The following is a 19831-nucleotide window of genomic DNA, read 5'->3' as shown; positions in this document are numbered from 1 at the left end:
TGACCCATGAATATATTTTACGAAGAAATATATGTCATTAAAAGTGGTCATATTATTACTACATACAGGATCTTCCTCTTTATAGTTCCACATGAGACTGTATTCTATATTGTAGTGCCTGTTCATGACCACACTGGGGCGACCTACACCAGTGGAGAAAATAAAATTTGCACCCCTGAACAAATCCGATATCAAGATATGCACGTTGGTCATATAAATGTAATTTTTAATGTACTTTTTTGGTCTGAGATGAATACATTCAATCTAATTTATGTTTGTAATGACATGCAATATTACACTATACAACTGTGCTATTATTATTATTATTATTATTTGTATTATTATACTTATATTTGTGCCTATTATATTCTTATTAATAACATTATATATGTATAATTATACGTATATAATTAATATATAATGATGTATTATAATTATGCAGGTATGTTTGTACTTCTTCTGTCTCACCCTGTGTGTTATTTTACAGTCTGACCTGAGTCTTGTCGGTTAGATGTATCAATAGCCATGTTAATTCATCTGTGTTAGGCTGCGAGCTGATTAGACAAATCACAATGGACTGGATGTGTGTGTGTTTGTGTGTGTGTGTGTCTGCCAGATATGCGGAGCTGTCTGGGGGTTTTGATTCGCCGGGTGTGTGTCCCCACTCTCTATCAGCAGGCGTAAGGACTTCCTCCTCGCTCTGACTTCCACCAAGACTAATATTGACCTATCCCTGCAGGCGGTCAACCGTATCCTTCCTGTTGCCATGGCAGCTTATCCCACAGTATGAGACTCTTCTTATATTATGGTCTGGAAGCTAGAGCCCACCTTTTCATCACCTGGGGGAATACGTCAAACATATATATGGATGTACCAGGGGCAAAGATAGTCTAGTGGTTAGGGTTTATGACTCCCGGCCGAAAGATTCCTTACCCCTACCTCAGGGGTTGTCGACCCTTTTTGGACCCCTGACCTTATTTTGTGGTGTCACATTTTTCAGGACCCCAACACATACAAAATAATAAGAATAATGCTTACAAATGTTCTTCTGCCATACACACTTCTTTTATTGAAAAAGTCCCCCCGTGTTTGAGGCAAAGTAAGGAAGGAACCCTTACTGGGCTCCGGAGAGGTCGACTGCCACCTCTGTTACGGCCTCTGAGGTCTGTCTCATGAACCCGGATCCTGAGGACCTCGGCGACAGTGGGGGCCCATCCTTGGACTGCGGGCTCCATCCTGGGACTGGTCTGACCCATCGGAAGTCCTCCTTGGGTCATTTTTCAGGACCCTGGATCCCGAGGGGGTCTCAGTGGCCCTGTCCTGGGAACTGAACCCTAACCCTCAAACCAACCCCTTAAACCAACCCCTAACCTAAGCCTAAAAACACACCCCAAATATATATTTTGTTGATTATAAGTCCCGTAACGCCATCTGCATGATAAAAGCAACTGAATAGTAAATACGTGCAAGTCAGTAACTGAGTTTGTTTGCAGGGAATCAAACCGGAACTATACGCTTGAACCGCTTGTTGCACTCTCAAGATCCATCACGCATGTTCGTGGCATGCCTTGATGAGGGATCAATTCAAACATCCAAAACATACACACCATAAATGAATAAGTATAAATCAACAAGATGTCAGATATGTGTGACGTTGTGGTTGTATTTCTTCCTAGCCGATGACCTCCCCTGGCCCTGCAGCACACACACACTCTTAATCTCCTGAGGTCCCCGGGGGCCCCACAGCAGAGTCTTGGTGGTTTTCTCCAGAATAGGGGGTCTCCCCGCGACGACCCCCGGGGACCCTAGCCTCCCCACCCAGCCAGGGGCCCCCCTCCACCGCTGGCCAGATGTCTCCGTTCCCAGCGGAGGCTCGCGTTGCGTTCCTGGGGCCCCTCTGCCTCGCTGGGGCTCCCCTTGGCTGTCAGGGCCTGTTCCGCCGTCTGGAACCTGCTGCGGTCTGAGGTTCTCACCCTCGACAGCCCTTCCCCTCCTCCAGTCACGGCGGTCCGCCCGTTGGCCGGACCCTCGGGGCCGGGGCGGGGGCCGTGGGGGGGGGTCCTGGGGAGGTGCGGGGCTAAAGGGCCGACACCCCCGCCGCTGAAACGCCGGGGGCTCCGAGGCGCCGGTTTCCACGGTGACTTCAAAGGTGGCGTCTGCGGGGCCTGTTTCCGTGGTAACCTCAACCTCGGGGTTGCAGGGGCTGCTTGTTTCCGCGGTGACCTCAGCGGCGGTCTCGGGAGGTTGTGGTCCTGCATCGACAGACGTGTGTGAGAGACCCTCTTCCCGCCTGTCGCTGTGGGGGAGGGAGGGAGCAGCAGCAGTTCCATTAGACCCTGCGGGCATCAGTTTACACAAGGTCTTGGCCGGTTGACATATGATTTTAGCTTTTGACATGCCCCCTCCCGCCACCACCACCACCACACCATGACATCACTAGTGAGAACTGTGAGCTGGGATGATGAGAAGGGGGGGGGGGGGACAGGGGTAAAGCAACAGATGTGAGGAGAGAAAAAAAAAAGGAGCGGAGGCACACCCAAAAACAAATGGCCGACATGCTTCCCTTGGCCGCCGCCGTCCTGCTAACGTTACCGCTAACGAGGAGAGTATGGCTTGAGATGTGATGACGAGAGAGAGAGAGAGAGAGAGAGAGAGAGAGAGAGAGAGAGAGAGAGTGTTGTTGTAAGATAAAATATAATATATATAAAAAATATAATAATATAAAACGTAAATAAACGTAAATATACCGTAACCTAGCTAATAAATCTTTATTTTGCTACGTCTCACATGAGAAAGCTGCATAATGACAGATCATTTCACAATAAATTAGCAAACAATGACGAAAAACGACCAAATTATTATGTATAAGCCCTATACCGCTAAACAAAACCATAAAACACTTCTAACTCACTACACTACATGCCTGAAACATGCTTTTTTTTTAAATTGTAGGATTAGGTTGTATTTTTGATGGAAATTGTCCAAAGTTATCCAAAGGTTGGGCAGTAAAGGGGTTAGGGTGTTTGACTCTCAACTGAAAGGTTCCGAGTTTAATGCCCTAGTCCACCTTTTGGCATTCTCTTGCTTCGGATGAATCTGCATCTTAGCATCTGCTAAATGACAGAAATTACAAAAAAAGGAATTTGATGGGGTCAACCGCTCTGGCAGGACGTTGAAGAGAGTGGTCCAGAGAGGAACCGAAGACTGCTCCCGCACCTGTTCTGCTCATCGGTGTCCCCCAGCGGTGACGGCAGGTACAGCTGTAGTCTGGAGAAGGTGAAGTAGCTCCTCCCGTCCCCCCCCGGGGCCCCGGGCCGGTCCCGGGAAGCAGGGGCCCCCGGGCTGCTGCGGCTCAGGGGACCTGGTGGTGTAGGGACCATGAGGACAGGGATCTGACGGAGTCATCTGAGGTGAAGTGAGCCGCTTCAAACGTCACAGAGGGCCGCAGATGTCATTTTTGCACGAGCCAAGATTTGTTTATGTGACATCTTGAAAGTGGCTTGGTCAGCATTGGATGACTGTCTGACACACATCTGTGTGTTAGAGGACAGCCGACGGATCATTTAGCCTCAAATGCACCACGACGTCTCCCTGTCAGGTACACTTAGATAGAGAGTGTGAGATAGAAAGCAGGAGAGAGAGAGAGAGAGAGGGAGAGAATAGCTTCAGAGTTCGATTAATTATATTAACAACCACAAATACTTCTGGCAGTGGTTGCTGTGAGCCAGTGGAGAAAAAAAATCTTTGTGTTGCTTGGAATTAGCCTGTAAACAGATGGAAGCTGTTTGTAATCGTGGGTGTCCATATGTGTGTGTGTGTGTGTGTGTGTGTGTGTGTGTGTGTGTGTGTGTGTGTGTGTGTGTGTGTGTGCATTCAAGTGTAACTGTGTACGTATGTGTGTGTATGTGTGTGTATGGATGGGCTGTTCATTTGTGTGTGTGTTTTTCTTTGCCTCTCTGCATGTGTCTGGGTGTCTATGTATGTGGCGTCTGTATGTGTGTGTCTGTGTTTTATTTTGTGTGTGCTCTTGTGTTTATGTGTTTATGTGTGTTTCAGTGTCCAAAGGGAGTCATTAACAGACTTGTCAATATGTCAATGTTTTGTGGATGTGTGTCTGTGTGTGTTTTTCTTTGTGTGTGTCGTGTGTGTGTGCGTCGTGTGTGTGTGTGTGTGCGTAACTGTATGTGTACATGGGTTGGTATGTGTGTGTGCACGGCCTTGCTAATTAGTTCAGATGCAGAGCACCTGAGGAACAGGTGCTCTGCAAGCAGGGCTTAAATGGCCTGCTTCTCCAGTCATTCAGGGCTCTCCCAGACATGGGGCTCACGTGTGGAGAGACTGGCCCTTCAGGATTACGGAACCGGCAATTCCTCCCAGATTTTGGTTATCTTTGTACTTTTGATTTTGCAATAACCGTGCCTTTTTGGCTTTTGCCTGGTTAAATCGGGTCCTGATTGGAGCAGGCTGTTCACTGCCCAAGGCGGGTTGCCACAATGTGTGTAACCTAACAATTGCTTGGTGTTCTATGAATACCCCAACTCTTAAGAGATATGTTGTTGATTCTCCTTCTTCTGACAAACTTACTTATTGTAAATCGCTTTGGTTAAAGGCGTCTGCTAAATGCCGTAAATGTAATTGTAAATGTGTCTGTGTATTTGTTTGTGCATGCATGTGTTTTTCTTTGTTTGAATGTGTGCGTGTGTGTGTGTGTGTGTGTGTGTGAGAGAGTGTGTCTTTGTGTGAGTATTCAAGGGTCTATGAGTGTGTATGTGTGTGTGTCTTTCTTTGTGTGTGTGTGTGTATGTGCGTGTGTGCGTGCACGCGAGCATGTGCGTGCGTGCGTGCGTGCGTGCATGCGTGCACGCGAGCGTGTGCGTGCGTGCGTGCACGCGAGCGAGTGTTTGTGTGTGTGTGTGCCAGGGTGCCTTAATGAGCTTTCTCTCAGTCCTGGCCCCTGATCAGCTCCTTGATCATGCAGCGCTTTCAAGTGGCTTCTCTGAGTGAGTAAACAGCAGCTTTGGTCTGTATCAGCACATTATCACCAGATGAACCACAGCCAGACTAACAGAAAGTCGTCCTTCCGAACGCAGGATTATAAAGCACGATTGGTCGTCACGGTCTGTCTGGATGTGAGATTCAATCCCCAATGTCAGCCATCTGTGGACATTGTTGACATCTTAGAGCAAGATGCCCCCATGCTCCTCAATGGCCTGTATCTCAATTGACTTTGGATAAAAGCGTATGCAACATTATTAAACAGTTATACAGTATATAGGAGTGCCTACAGCACACCTATCACACGCCTAACCGCCTCTTGAAGGAGGGATCCCTCTTCTGTGTTCAGTCTCATGGTTTCTTCCCACTGGGTTTCGGAGAGTTTGTCTTTGCTCTTCCGAGTGCTTTAGGGGCAGGGTGGTATGGCCAGGGAAGCCCTTTGAGACTGGAGCTGTGATTAAGGGCTATACAAATACAGTAGACTTGGCTTGACATTTCATTATCCACATTGCACAGTAAAACAAAACGTTTGCTGTCTTTTATGTTGTTGTTATTCACTGTATAAATGTATGTGATTCGCAAACTGAAAACAAAAAAAATACGTTAAAAATAATAATACTTGAACTGAGGTATAAATAGCTATTTGCTCCTCCAGATAATGCTTAACAACAGACACTCACCTGTTTGTGTCCGGGGCAGCTCTAGTGTCAGGGGGCCCCTCTGTCTCGCTTGGCCCCCCAGGGCAGTGGCAGGTCTGGGGCCGGCCCTGGTGGACAGCCCTGGTGCCCTGCAGTGATCGTGCCTCTCCTCTTTGGAGCTCAGGGGCCTCCTCTCTCCTCCGTTCCTTCCTGCTCCTCCTCCTACTCCTCCTCCTCTCCTTCTCCCTCCTCCTCCTCTCCTCCCCGTGTAGCTCCCGCTCCAGGTCCTACTGCTCCGTCTGCCACTGGCCGGGCGTCCCTGCAGCCTGCAGCCCGTCCCTCTCACTAAACACACACACACACACACACCATGTAAATATATAGGAGTTAATGCTACTACTACTGTTACTGCTGTGATCTTATTCTACTACACACACACACACACACACCATACACACATTAAATACTGCTACTGCTACGACAAGCGGATACGAAGCACGTGAGCAGAGAGGAAACTGGTGGTTGGACGAGAGCAGAGAGTAGGCGTGTTGATTGGACGAGAGCAGGGAGTAGGCGTGTTGATTGGACGAGAGCAGGGAGTAGGCGTGTTGATTGGACGAGGGCAGGGAGTAGGCGTTTTGAATGGACGAGAGCAGAGAGTAAGCTTGTTGATTTGACGACAGCGGAGAGGGAGTGTGTTCATTTGATGAGAGCAGAGTGTTCACTGGGTGTTCACTGGACAAGGGCAGGGAGAAACCATGCTGATTGGACAAGAGCAGAGAGGTAGAGTGTTGATTGGACGAGAGCAGAGAGGGAGTATGTTGATTGGACGAGAGCAGAGAGGGAGCGTATTGATTGGATAAGACCAGAGGGGTAGTGTTGAGTTGAGTGAAGGAAAGCAGAGTTGAACCACGGTCACCCTGAAGTCCTCCATACAGCTCCTCCAGGGTTCCTCCAGATATGGGGCTCCCTGGGGTAGCTCCGGGGCCCAGCCTCGGGAACCCTGTCTGGGGCCTGGCGTACATATGGAAGTAGGTTGGGTTGGAGCTCCGCCCTCCCTTTCCCCTGAGTGGTTGGGTGGGGGAGATAATGAAAAATTGCCTTTAATTTTGTTATAATGTTCAACACAAACCAACTATATATTCTGCTGGGTGCAGTTGAAGGTAAAGACAGTATAGAGAGAGGCACTCCCTCTCCCTCTTGATCTCACACAGACATACACATATATTCACACACACACACACACACACACACACACACACACACACACACACACACACACACACATAGATGGACACACACAAACGCTCGCACATACGCGCACGTATTCACACACAGATGGAGAGAAACACCTACAAAAATGTATTTCACTCTTGCTCTCTCTCTCTCTCTCTCTCTCTCTCTCTCTCTCTCTCTCTCTCTCTCTCTCTCTCTCTCTCTCTCTCTCTCTCTCTCTCTCTCTCTATCTATCTCTGTCATACACACACGCACATACTTGAGGAATTACATGTTAAAATCTCTCAGGAATATTAATAACAGTTTGTATTATTCTATTATTCATCTCAAAGGAACCGTGGACATGAAGAACAGCATGTCACGCCAATAGAGTACAATCCCAAGTGAAGTCACTCAGGAACTAAAAACATGTTTTCTTCTATATCCCTCTCCATATGCACGCTCCGTTATCCAACAGCTCCAGCTTTCATGTGTGTTTCTATCTGTTTCTTGGCTACATGTTTTGCTATCTTCAGACTTGGAGATCACTGACTAAATGCAGACAACAACATACAACTCAGGCAACAAATCAGCAGGAGTCTACCCAGACTCCCACAGAATATATTGCATCCTATTAGGATAAAGCATAAGGCATTCCTTTCACATTAAACCCGTTGGCCTTAATAATACAAATAGAGCGCTTGAAATGTATGTTCTGTGTGGAACTCTGGTAGTGATCAGAGAGGAGTTATGGAAAAGCCAGATGAATGTACTGCATGTGTGAGATGCACAATCCTTTTCACACAAGCTTTTACAAAAGCAACTGTTTTAGAAATTATCCTCCATCAAAAGAGGCTGAAACCTTTCTTCGGAAGTGGAAGCGAGGTTGAAGTGAAACATATTCCAATTGAAGTGGAAAAAACAAAAATAAAACAACAAATATGTCTAGTACATGTACAATAAGAATGTCGAGGTAGCCATTATTGACCAACATACATAAGTGTCTTCAAATTCTAAGTGGGTACAGTGTGTAGTTTATCATTCTTTGATGAAAATATTCATTATTACCTTCTCTTAGTCCAAAGTTTCGAGTAGAGTGTCCTCAGGGTTCATGTGTTTTAAAGATACCTCCCCTCACACCAAACCAATCAAGTTTACATCCAAAAGCCAGACAGCGTTATCCCCCCCCCCCCAGCCGCCCCCCCCACGACGTGTTAGATCCAGACCGCCGTCGTCAAGACCCCGATGACCTCGCTCTCTCTGTGATCAGTCTGTGATCGGTTGCTAGGTCGGTGAGCGATAGGTGAGGGAGGTAAGCGCTGTTATGTGTGAGGGTCGCCCTGGTTACCAAACGCCTTGGTGTTAAAGACAAAAAGAAAAAAAAGAAATTGACAAAAGCAGGGCCTCCCGGTCCGGTTGTGTCACCCGGGCGCGGTCAGGTTTCAGCGGTGCCGTGGCGTGCGGTGGGGGGGTCACCGGGTCACCGTGAGAATGGGGATTAGTGACATCGCTTTGCGAATTGGGAAACAGGTGAAGCAGGGACCCACCGTGCCGGCTCTGTCCGTCTCCACTTTCACCGCCACCCCCCCCACCTGCAACCCACACACCCCTAGTTAAGCTTTTTAGGACTTCAGGCTTGGGACAGGTGCTTTTGTTTAGCACTCAGAGTGGGGTGGTGGTGGAGTTGGTCGTGGGGGGGCGGGGGGGTATTGTCTGTTTTAATTTGCACACCTGTCACTATGACAACGGTGGCCTCGGTGACCCACCACCAGGTGTGGCTACGGCAGATGAAACCTTGGGTCTCTGGGATAGCCGTCACGCTAACCCCTCTGCTACAAGAGTCATTTAGTGTGCAGACTATTAACACATACAGCACTAACCTCTACCAACGCCGCTTCTTACTGAGACAACATTTAAACGTTGCGATGTTTTTGTGTTATATTGTGTTAGGTTGTGTTGTATTGTGTTCTGTTCAGTTATGTTGTGTTGTATTGGGTATTGTTATGGTCGGTTGTATGGTTGTAGTGATGTGATTGTGTTATGTTGTGTTAAAGTGTGCTGTGTTAAGTTACGTGTGTATTTTCATCATTTGTGTCTTTGTAATCACTTCTTAATGTCTCACTGACTCCAGACTTGGAGATCACTATAGTGACTTTAATGATGTAGTGGAGGGGAGGTGGTTGAATAAGGGTGGAAATGCCAAATATGAGGTATCAGAGTAGCGATGATGTGGCCTTCTTCAGCAGGGTCTAAGTTTGTTCCCTAGTGATGATACTGAAGTGTTGATTACAAAAATAAATGAATGTAATGCTCCAACAGTTATTGTCTCTAAAAAGCGATGTTGGTTATCTCCTGTTGATCATACTCTATACAGCACCTGCAAACACACACACACACACACACACACACACACACACACACACACACACACACACACACACACACACACACACACATCTTGAGGGCTGAGACCAGAAAACCACTAAGCACTGTGGTGTTGGCAGAAGCCTTTAATTTCACAGTCATGTTCTGCTTCATCACCATGCAACATAAGATGTTTAGCTTTGTATGTCATACACTTGGTATGAACCCAACTTCTCCTGGGGTCGGGTTGGGTGTCCACCCACAATGAAACTGTTGAGATTTTAGGGTCCCTTGTTCCGCTATGGCCTCCCAAACGTATCGTTTCTCCGGAGTCCACAGCGCCAGCAGATCATCAGGAGATCATCAAAGCTCAATTTTCCCCCAGGGAGCCGTCGGAGACCTTATCAATGTCCATGTTCTATGACGGATGACGACAAGGCTTCTCCGTTTGGAACACAGAAGTACTGGGGAAGTACAGTGCTGGCTGCTGAACAGGGGAAGTAATGAAGAAGTATTGAAATATTGGGCGGATTGTCAAATGTACATTTTCAAATGGCTCAGATTACCTGGCCTTGGGTTTCTCCAAGCTTTCTTTTAGTTTTTTCTAATTCTTGGCCGTGTTTTGCGGGTAATCCACAATCATGCAGGGATCCCAATCCACGCTATATAACAGGGTTGTCCCACGCGGTAGAGGCTTGTCAGTTTGAATCTCGCTAAACACTCACTTGGCTCGTGCGGTTGACCTTGGCCCCCCTCGCCGGGGAGATGGCGCTCTCCAGCTCCGGCCCGTTGAACGCGGCTCTACCAGCTGACATCATCGTGGAAATGTTCCCCCTCGCATTGGACATGGAGTTTTTCACGGTTGCCAAGGGGATAGCCCTGTCTCTCCCCACCCCGCAACCACGACCCGGGGGGTTCCCCCGGCCTCTACCCATGATGTCATCTATTATGGCCCTAGAACAAGGGGTGCGTGGGTGTAGCTCTGACTCTCTGTTTCTCTCCGTCCGTCCAATTCTCTCACTCGCACTGTGAGAGTGTAGCGAAGGGGGATTCCATGTCCGCGGATGATGTGCAATGTGAAGGTTTAATATCTCACACATGGTCACATACGCACGCACATACACATAGTCATGCTCACAGTCACACCCATGCACCATTCTTGGGAGAGTGTCTCTGGCTGTTAGTCAGAACCACCTACTGGTGCTGCACCTAATGCAATTCATGAATAGGAAAGTAGTGGTAGACCACATTAGGGAACGAGACAGAAATAAACAGTAGAAACAGGCCAATAGATCAAACACCAGAGAGTCTATGAAATGTATTGAAAGGAGCAGAGGAGCCTTCTTGAGAAGGAGAACATTGTCTTGATGAGGGACAGATGGCATGCTGGGTGTCTTAAAGGCACGCCATTTTTACCTTCTGGATAAAATCCCAAAGAACAATGATGTGGTGTAAACGGGGTGGCACAGGGAACAGAATTCTGGGCTGGTAGGTTGTGATGGGTAAATGACATCATAACAGTCACACCAGGTCATAATGCGGTAAGTGGTGGGCTCTATTGGGAGTTAAAACCTAAAACATACTTTGCTACAGTAAAGTAAACTGAGATGGAGAAGGGGGGCTAAAGGAGAGATGATAGAACAGCGTCCTTCTTGTTGTTTGACGCCAGAGTAAACTAAGGTGGTTCACAGTTTCTCTTTAAAAACAACAAACACAAAGCCATCTTTGGAGAGTTTGTTGAGCTGACCTCAGTTTTTCTTAGATAAATGAGAAGGAATTTCTCCAGGGAAGAGAAAGATTTCTCTGACACAAAGGGGCCACCATAACCCCATCATGTGCAACCCCAGAACCTGGGTTCTGGGCCAAGATTTTGCTTCTTCTTCTGTGCTGGTTCTCCTGGGGGAGTCCGGGGTCCATGTTAGCTGACAACCTGCCAAGAGATGGTTAGAGCCATCGGGACAGTGGAGAAGCTTGTTTTTGCCGCTGGCAGCTCTGCTTAACCGTGTCCGATTCCAGCATAAACACAGGGTTCATGTGATGCGATGTCCAACCAAAACCTTTGGGTCACAATATTGCAATATTAATGAGTGACACAGGCTGACCACACACACACACACACACACACACACACACACACACACACACACACACACACACACACACACACACACACACACACACACACACACAGGAACACTCAAGAGAAGAAAAGTTGGGTTGCTTTGCTTGGGTTTTTCTTGGCCCTTAGTAAACTTGTTGGGCAACCCTCCATTTCAAGATGATAATATCATCCAGCCGAGTAGTCAGAAATAGAAACTATGAAGTAGATATTACAATGAAAACAGATATTGTATCGCGCCCTGACAGATCTGAACGTTATGAGACCTTGTCTGAAGATGTTCCAGCATGTTCCTAACAGATCCCCCCCCCACACAGAGGAGTGTACAGTGTACATGTCGACAGACCACCCTGTTGGTGGAAAACCCCTGTGGTAGAGTAATGACCCCATTACTGTGACCAGTTATGGGGTCACAGTAAGCAGGCTGACCATCGATCAAAACTGTCACGATATGAGGAATAGGGATAGGTTATGGTAAGGGACAGTACTGACATCACACAGCGGGGACGGTGTTGAGGTGCTCACCAGCGTTAAATTGCAACAGCTGAGGTGAGCGTGTCAGGAAGTGAGTGGAGAGTCTCTGGAGGTGGCTCGCTGCAGGTGAGTTGATAGGATTAAAACAGAGAACGCACGGTTTTATGGAAGACACTGTTATGAGAGAACTTTTGGTCATAATTACACGGTGTAATTATTACACAGAGCTGTTCGCCCACGCTGGCTGTGGACCTGCGGTGAGTACCTCACACCTAACCCCCTAGATGGGTAAGATCACCCAGGGAAAGTTTAGGAACATACCTCAAGTTCGACGCACCACGTAGTCGACGCACGCAATAACAGGCGTTATTGCGTGCTGATTACCCGGATAATAACGAGTGCAGAAGGTGTGGCGTGTAACAATATTTGTATCGCTGTTCCATGGATTCACCTCCGCTACCCTTGATTGGAACCAATGGTCGGACATTGTAAAAAACATAGTTATATTTTCCGGTGGTGTTTTGTGTTGTTTGTCAGTGTTTGGAGCTGCAATCAGGTGTCTCTTGAAAATTTGGTGTTTAGCCTCAAAGCTGTATAAAAAAAGGTTCAACCTAACCTTCTGGATACCATTCAGAAAACAAAGACTAAGCCAAAAGTCTAAATGATTAAGGTTAAAACATAACAGTGGACTTCTTTTTTTAATTTAGCCTCCTGTCTATGTAAAACAAACTTGTGACTTGGTGAAAAAATATTCTTTATGTCGGCCATTGACTGGTATTGCTGGGTGGTGGGAGTGTTTGAAATGAGTTTGTTTGGGGGGAAGACGGGTGGGAGATTTAGTAAGAGATCAATCTGTTTCAAAACTCCCTTCCTTTCCTCCTCCCCTGTTGATTTGTGTGCTAAATAATGTAGCACTCAAAGCTTGATGTAGTGCAGTTTAAAGATGACTACAATCCTCCACGATGAACAGCCTCATGTAATCAGATGGGATTTCAATGAGTGCAATGCTAGCTCGCTAGCTAGCGCAGGTAGGTTAGCAAGTTCTCACGGCTCAATCATTGGTGTCTAGAATGTTGGGATGTGGTTCCTGGCACACAGAGACTTCTACAACAGCCCCCCCCGCGGGTGATGAGGGTGGTAACAGTCGGCCGTTAGAGAAACCAGGTGGTCATTCGGTCTTAATTAGACCCAGAATCACAGATGATGGAATCCAGATGGAGGTGGAGCAACGCGTCTCCTGTGTGCGGCCGTGGAACAGAGTTGTGGGGTCTCCTCAGGCTCCTTTACGTTCCACACGAGGAGGTCTGATGAAGAGGGAGTGGGTGTCCTCAGAGAGCCGTGTTGGGCTCTCCATAACCAGGGTCGGACACTCCTGCTTTGCTTCATGGTTAACCCCTTCTGGGAACATGGGCCTCCTGTTGGAAGGTGGACATGGAGTCCACAGAGCTGGTGATAAGATCAGATGAGAGATAAGAACGAAGGTTCTTCATTCATCACAGACAGGAAATCTGAGTGTCCGTCCAGAAATTGACTTGAAAAAAGAAATGATGTTTGATTTGGAGCGTCATACTTAAATGTCTAGAGTCTAGACATTTAAGTATGACGCTCCAAATCAAACATCATTTCAATTTCTTTTTATCAAACTCTAGACTATAGAGTTTGATATTAACCACAGAGGATCAACTTTTGCACAGACAATTCATGAAACCAATCACCAATCACATCATCATGAATCATGAGGGAACGTTGTGGCAGGAAGCTAGCCAGCAACGCTACGTGTAAATGACTACCTAAGACCCTGTTGACAGCCGTTCCATCAGGCTGAGGGGAAGGAGCGGTAGGGAGTGGTAGCGTAGGAGCACTTAGTGACTGCTTTCCCCTCCCCGTTATCTCCTGAAACAGCCCAGGACTAGGCTACTGGCCTGTGAACAGACAACCAATCCCAAGGCTGCAGTTTTAAAAGCATGTCCATAAGGATGCACTTTTGTCTGTTCTCACAGCGCTGTAATCCACACCAATTGGTGTTCGGTTCCTTTTGCTGATTTCCCCCAGACCTCTCCCAGCACCTCTGGCTCTACAGAGGCCTGTCGCGCAGACCCATACTTTAAGTAGTGCATTATGGCCTGGAACGAGCTACATGCTACCCCTTCCATGCTATATTTACTGTGTCATCACTACTTTCACTTCTTAACTTCAAGTCACTTAAAGTTGTGCATTTATACAGCAAGTTATGTTTAAAATATACCTAAGTGAAGGATGATTGAGGCTTGTTTGACCTACATGTTGTACATGTTTTAAGTAGAGAGCTGTGTTATTGTCTTTTGTCAAGTCAAGGTTCAAGAGTAGTTTATTTAACCCTTTACCCTAATTATCGGCTCACAGGGCTTCAGCAGGCCCCAAATTCAAACACAAGTTGACGTGTTCCCTTAACCCTACGGCCTCAAACACCAGGGGAAAACCACAGAGGGAGCCAGAAATCCCAACTACTTTAGATTTAATAATGGGCAGTGGTTTTAAATACAATCGTTCTTCATTTTTCGTAGCAGATGTAGGAGAAAGTGTAGTGGATTTATCTTGCATGACATCAGTTTAAATATCCTGCAGTCATCACAGCCTTTTATTTGCTTTTTCCTCTTTGTGTTCACGTGAACGCCTGTCAATATCCGGAGCACTTCCTGTGTGTCCAGCTGAGTACTGGAGCAGAAAGAGTCCACTTAGTGTGTGTGTGTGTGTGTGTGTGTGTGTGTGTGTGTGTGTGCGCGCGTGTGTGCGTGTGCGTGCGTGCGTGTTTCCGAACAGAGCCAGCGCCCTGGCATCATTGTTGATGATATCCTTGGCACCGTTTCCATGCCAACTCCACCCTACAATACCCCACAGAAGAATAGTGTTCCATGATTAACTCTGGAAAAATGTCCTTTTCTTTTCTTCCTTCCTTTTATTATTATTTTTACCTAGTCTTCCTTTCTGATATTTGAGACGTTTTGCTAATCTCATGCTAGCTTTGTTTTTATCAGGAAACGATCAGCAACACAAATCCACACGATTCCAGTGGATGAAGTGCGATCGATGCATTTGTCTGAACATATGGTGGGTATGACGTGTCGTGGCATGACTGCTTTAGCCATGTGGATCAGCACCAGATCACATCCACGCCCATTCCAAAAAAATGATCGAGGCTTGAAAAAATACCAAGCACCGGCTCCTTTGATGTTTCTTTCAAAGTTTAAATCACAGGGTTTATGAGCCATGCGGGTTCTGGTGTCGCCTGTCATTTGGGCCCAAGGCCAGACAGATATTTGACTTGGTCTCAGTCAGGGGATTTCCTGTGAGAACGGACTGCTGTTGGCTCGGACACCTTGTTGGATCAGCCAAGCCTCAGAGACAAGAGACAAGAAGCATATCACAGATCAAGACTCCCCCGTTGTCTGATTTTCCAGGTTGTCACATTAGTCTGAGGGACGGCGTGAATCATGAACCGTGTCACTGCATCAAGTGACACGCCGACTGAGAGACTTAAAGGGTGTGAAGGGATCCTACGCTGGGACGGCGATGAAAGAGGTCTGGAACCACCGGCCTCGGTGATTCCCTCACCACCTCCTGCCTAACCGAAAAATCACAGAAATCCAGCGGAAACTCTAGTGTTCTAGTAAATCTAGTGTTTCACAACATCTTCAGCTGCCTCTCGTGTCTGTACGCACCTCTGGGTCAGCCGACCTCAGAGCGGGGCCTTCGATGTTTCACACTGCCGCTCTCCGCCACACACCTTGTTTAGTAATAGAGATGTTAAATCTCAATCAGACTAACCTCTGGAAATACATTGAATAAAAATTAAAAATAAACCCGACCAAGAGCCTTTTTTGGATGTGGTTGTGTGTGAGCACACTGGTCTTTGAACATTAGTACATGTGTTTGTCTTCATGAATGTTTCCCGGTTTCTTGTCCCATAATTTGACCAAAGGCATTTCTACATCGACACTCTGACGTGTGATAAACTGAAAAATGCTTAGAAAATATACAAGCTGCCATTGGAGCCTTAACAAGGAAAGCATGTTTCTGTTGTAGCTTCATATCTCGGTCTCGTGCAGTTGCGTATAAATGGTACATCAGCCCATTCCGACAGAACAGGGAGAAGAGGGGTGAAACTGGATCCTTACATGTGACTCGGGTCTGGGGGTCTGTGGAGTTTAGGCGGAGACCAGCAGGGGATTAAACAATATCCCCCCCAATATCTCCCCCCCCCCCCCCCCCCCGCCCGCCCTGCCCTGCTCGGCACCCAGGGAAACTTTCACCGGCAGTTGGCTTCAACACATCACACTTGTCGTGCATAGTTTCAACAGTCTCCAGAGAGAAACAAGGAATGCTTTATTTTCCCAAAGAAACCTGATGCAAGAAACATAAAACATTTGATGTGATTAACGTTGATGATTATTATCGGTTTACTTTCATTATTATTATTATTATTATCATTTAATATTAAAGTATTAGTGTGTGTGAGTTGAGAATGTAATGTATATGTATAGCATGTGTACAATGTGTGTTGACCACCTGCAGGGTTCCCAGATAGTCACATGACTTATATCAAAAGCTTTTTTTTTTTTCTCACTCTGAACGGTTTCCGTGGAGCTGAGCTTTCTGTTTGATTTTTAAGGAACCGCACCCCATTCAGGAAACATGTGAACGCTGCACATATGGACATCATATCCTTCATCTGCTCAGTCCATAGATAGACTATTGTTCTGTCAAGATGCTTATTTGTGTGTCCAGATGTTTGTGCGTGTGTGTGTGTTGCTTCTTCCAGATGTGTGTTGTATGTCCGACTGCATATTATTTCCATGTGAGTAAGCGACCACCCTTTCATGTGGGGCCCGAGAAGGAAGAAAAGGTGGCCGACCAAAAGTGATGTAGTGGTTAATGTAGTCACGGTAACACATTACATTTTTTAACCCTTACTTATTTACTTACTTGTGCTTACTCAACTCTGTTTCCTTATGTTCTCTCTCTTTCTGTCTTCCTCTCGCCCTCTCTCTCTTTCTTTTCTGTTTCTTTTCTCTGTCTGTCTGTCTGTCTGTCTGTCTGTCTGTCTGTGTCCGTCCGTCCGTCCATCCGTCCGTCCGTCCGTCCGTCGTGGATCATATGTCCAAGAAAGGTACATCATCCAAATCATTGCGGCAAATTCCGTTTTCATCTGCCGTCCATCAAACCATCAAGCGGTCTCGTCATCCCTAAAAATATGTCTGTCTAACGATGACAGCACCTTGGTACCGTGCGGCCCACTGAATAAGTTCTGTATGTGTGGACTCCTCTGTGACATTCTGATGTCTGACAAACGTGTCCCAGCCCCTCCCCCACTAAAGATGAGTGGGCAGACAACAGCCGTCTGTGATGGGTCGAGTGCCAGCGGCTCCGAGGAGCGGAGAAGAAACAAAAAGTGCCCTCTGTCTCCACAATGACCGCATTCTGTGTGAGTCTGTGTGCAGCATGTGGTCGCCTGTCGCGGCCCGCACTTCTAACAAACGCCGCCCCCCCCCCCCCCCCCCCCCCCCCCCCCCCTCGCCCCCTCATCCGACCAGCCGACCAGCAGACGGCTTTGTCTCGTGAATGTCAAGGGGAACATCCCGGGCCTTCTCGTCGAGACCTTCACCACATTAGTCCTGACCCCCCCCCTCCCCCCCCCACCCTCCCCCGACATCACTTATGTCCGTGAATCAAGGTCTTGTCCAACGTGTGAGAGGTCGGTTGCTCTGTGACCTCTACCTACCAAACCGACCAGCAGATTTGACCTTGAGCTGGGCTCAAGCCAGACTCAAGCCAGACTCCGCCGTCATGAGTCTGGCGTGTCATCTCTGGAAATAACTCTATAAACGCTGTGACGCTGCGTTAGGGTTGCGGCTCTTTAGAGAGGCCGCTTCACATTAGGGCGTAGCGGCCATGACAGGTGCCAACAGTGGCGGGGTTAGTAGAAGAGGAGGAGGAGGAGGAGGAGGAGGAGGAGGAGGAGGGATGACAGTCAAGCCCAGGCAGCTGCAGGAGGTAGTGAGGGGGCTGTGTGGGGCTGACCTGTGGTCTGACTCAACCAACCCCAACCTCCCCTTGAGTCACAGTACGTTGACATTGGCCGGAGACCAGCGTATTGGGTCAGTACTTCTGACCATGCACCGACCCTCTCAGCCAGCCTCCAATGCCCCCCACCCTGGTTTTTCCGATCCCATGACGACGTGAATTGATCTTTCCCTCTCTCGTTGCAAGCCCAGCTGAATATCGTGCTGTTATTTTTGCATTTTGGGTGGAGTAAGGTGAAGGGTGTTAATAGTACAAAAGCTGTGTCGATTTTAATTGGTGGAAAGTGATGTTTCCATGATGGATCTCTCACTCTTTCTCTCTCTTACTACAGTCACTCCCCCCCCCCTCCTTCTCTCTCACACTCTCACTCTCTCTCTCTATCTCTCTTTTTTGTAAAGTCAGTGGCTCTGATACCTTTTTGCAGGGACGTCAACGGTGCAAATCCTGGGACTTCCTCTGATTTTTTTTTTTTTAGAAAAAATAAATATGTCCCTCTTTTTTTTGATTATGACTCAAAAATGGAGCTGCTTTGACATAAATTCCTGCTGCTGGGAGTATCATTGCCTGTTTAATCAGAGCCATTACTAGTCCCAGGCCACTGGGATATGTTTATGTATTATTTATTAATAGACAAACAACCACGTTATTCATTAGGATTCTCATGGGGACAGTAGATCCTCTCTCATGGCCCGGTTGTTGACATATTTGTTTTCATTGTTGCCATGGCAACGATAACAACTCATCTCTGAGAGCTTAAAATACAGTCGGGATCTGTTGAGCAGTCTTCTTCTGAGACGCTCCCAATCGGTTTCCTTCATTGTTGTTGATATCATACCTGTCGGCAGTGAATTTCCACTGAAAGACCCCATTGTGTTCTTCCAGGGCAATAAATAACGATACGTGACTAAGGTGATTAAGTTAACCGCGATGGTCTGGGAGAGCGCGCCACTCCGGTTGGAACAATGTTGTTCTTGTGCTCCGTGGTGCTACGCCGGGAATGCGTCGGGATGCTCCTCTGCCAGGGTTGGTGGGAGGACTTTAGTACATCGCCGTCCTGCTGTGTGTAGGATCCGGGGTCCCGGCAACAACCAGCACTCCTCCGCCCGCTCCAAAGGGCCTCATTGTGCCATGTACAATGGCTTTCTTTGGTTCCTCTCCCAGCCGAACCCAGACCCAAAAAACCTCCAGGAAAGCCCCCCCGCCTTACACAATGAGGAATTATTGAGCATGTGCCAAGCATGTCCCTGTAAGGAGGGCCGCGGCAAAGCAAAGCACAACGTCGTGAATGTCTTTTAATTACATTGTTAGACTGTATCAGACCTTTGGGTCTTGTTTTTGCACATTTGCTGGGGAAAAGCCCTAGTCGGCCAAGATCAGCAGTCCTGAATCAGTTTTCTAAGAGGGCCGGGACTTGTTTCGGTGGGTCCACTGGATCTTAACGTCCTGTTCAGCCCTTTATTTGAGCCAGGACACTAACAGGAAAAAGCTTGATTGTTCATAATTAGGGTTCCATTGACGCGGTGAATGGTGTCCGGCCAATCCTGCGACACATATTTCTCCCCGTGCACGACCGAAATGTGTTGCCAGTACTTATTAAGAAGAGGGCAGGAAATAGCATTCAACCACAAGGCTCTCAATGAATGTGTGTGGACTTCCAGGGTGCAGAATGAAAGCAGCCCGGGCCTTATCAGGGTCATTACTACGTAGTGAATGGGATTGAGCAAAACAAACATCTAATGCTGTTTGAAGGGCTTGTAAATCAAAAGTTCATCAAAAGCAGGTGTCGGGTTAATAGGCCTTCCAGATGTGACAGGCTGCAATCTCGCAAATCAATCCCAAATGCAAAGTACATTTTTGAATATTATTAAATACACATGTGACATATACCTGACATGTACCATTCCTAGTGGAAACTGAGGATCGAAGGTATTCCACGGACATATTTGGTGGGTCATGAAATGTTTTC

This window comes from Micromesistius poutassou, assembly GCF_964030765.1.
Source record: "Micromesistius poutassou genome assembly, chromosome: 5".
Taxonomy (NCBI): domain Eukaryota; kingdom Metazoa; phylum Chordata; class Actinopteri; order Gadiformes; family Gadidae; genus Micromesistius; species Micromesistius poutassou.
Note: the sequence above shows the minus strand (reverse complement) of the source record.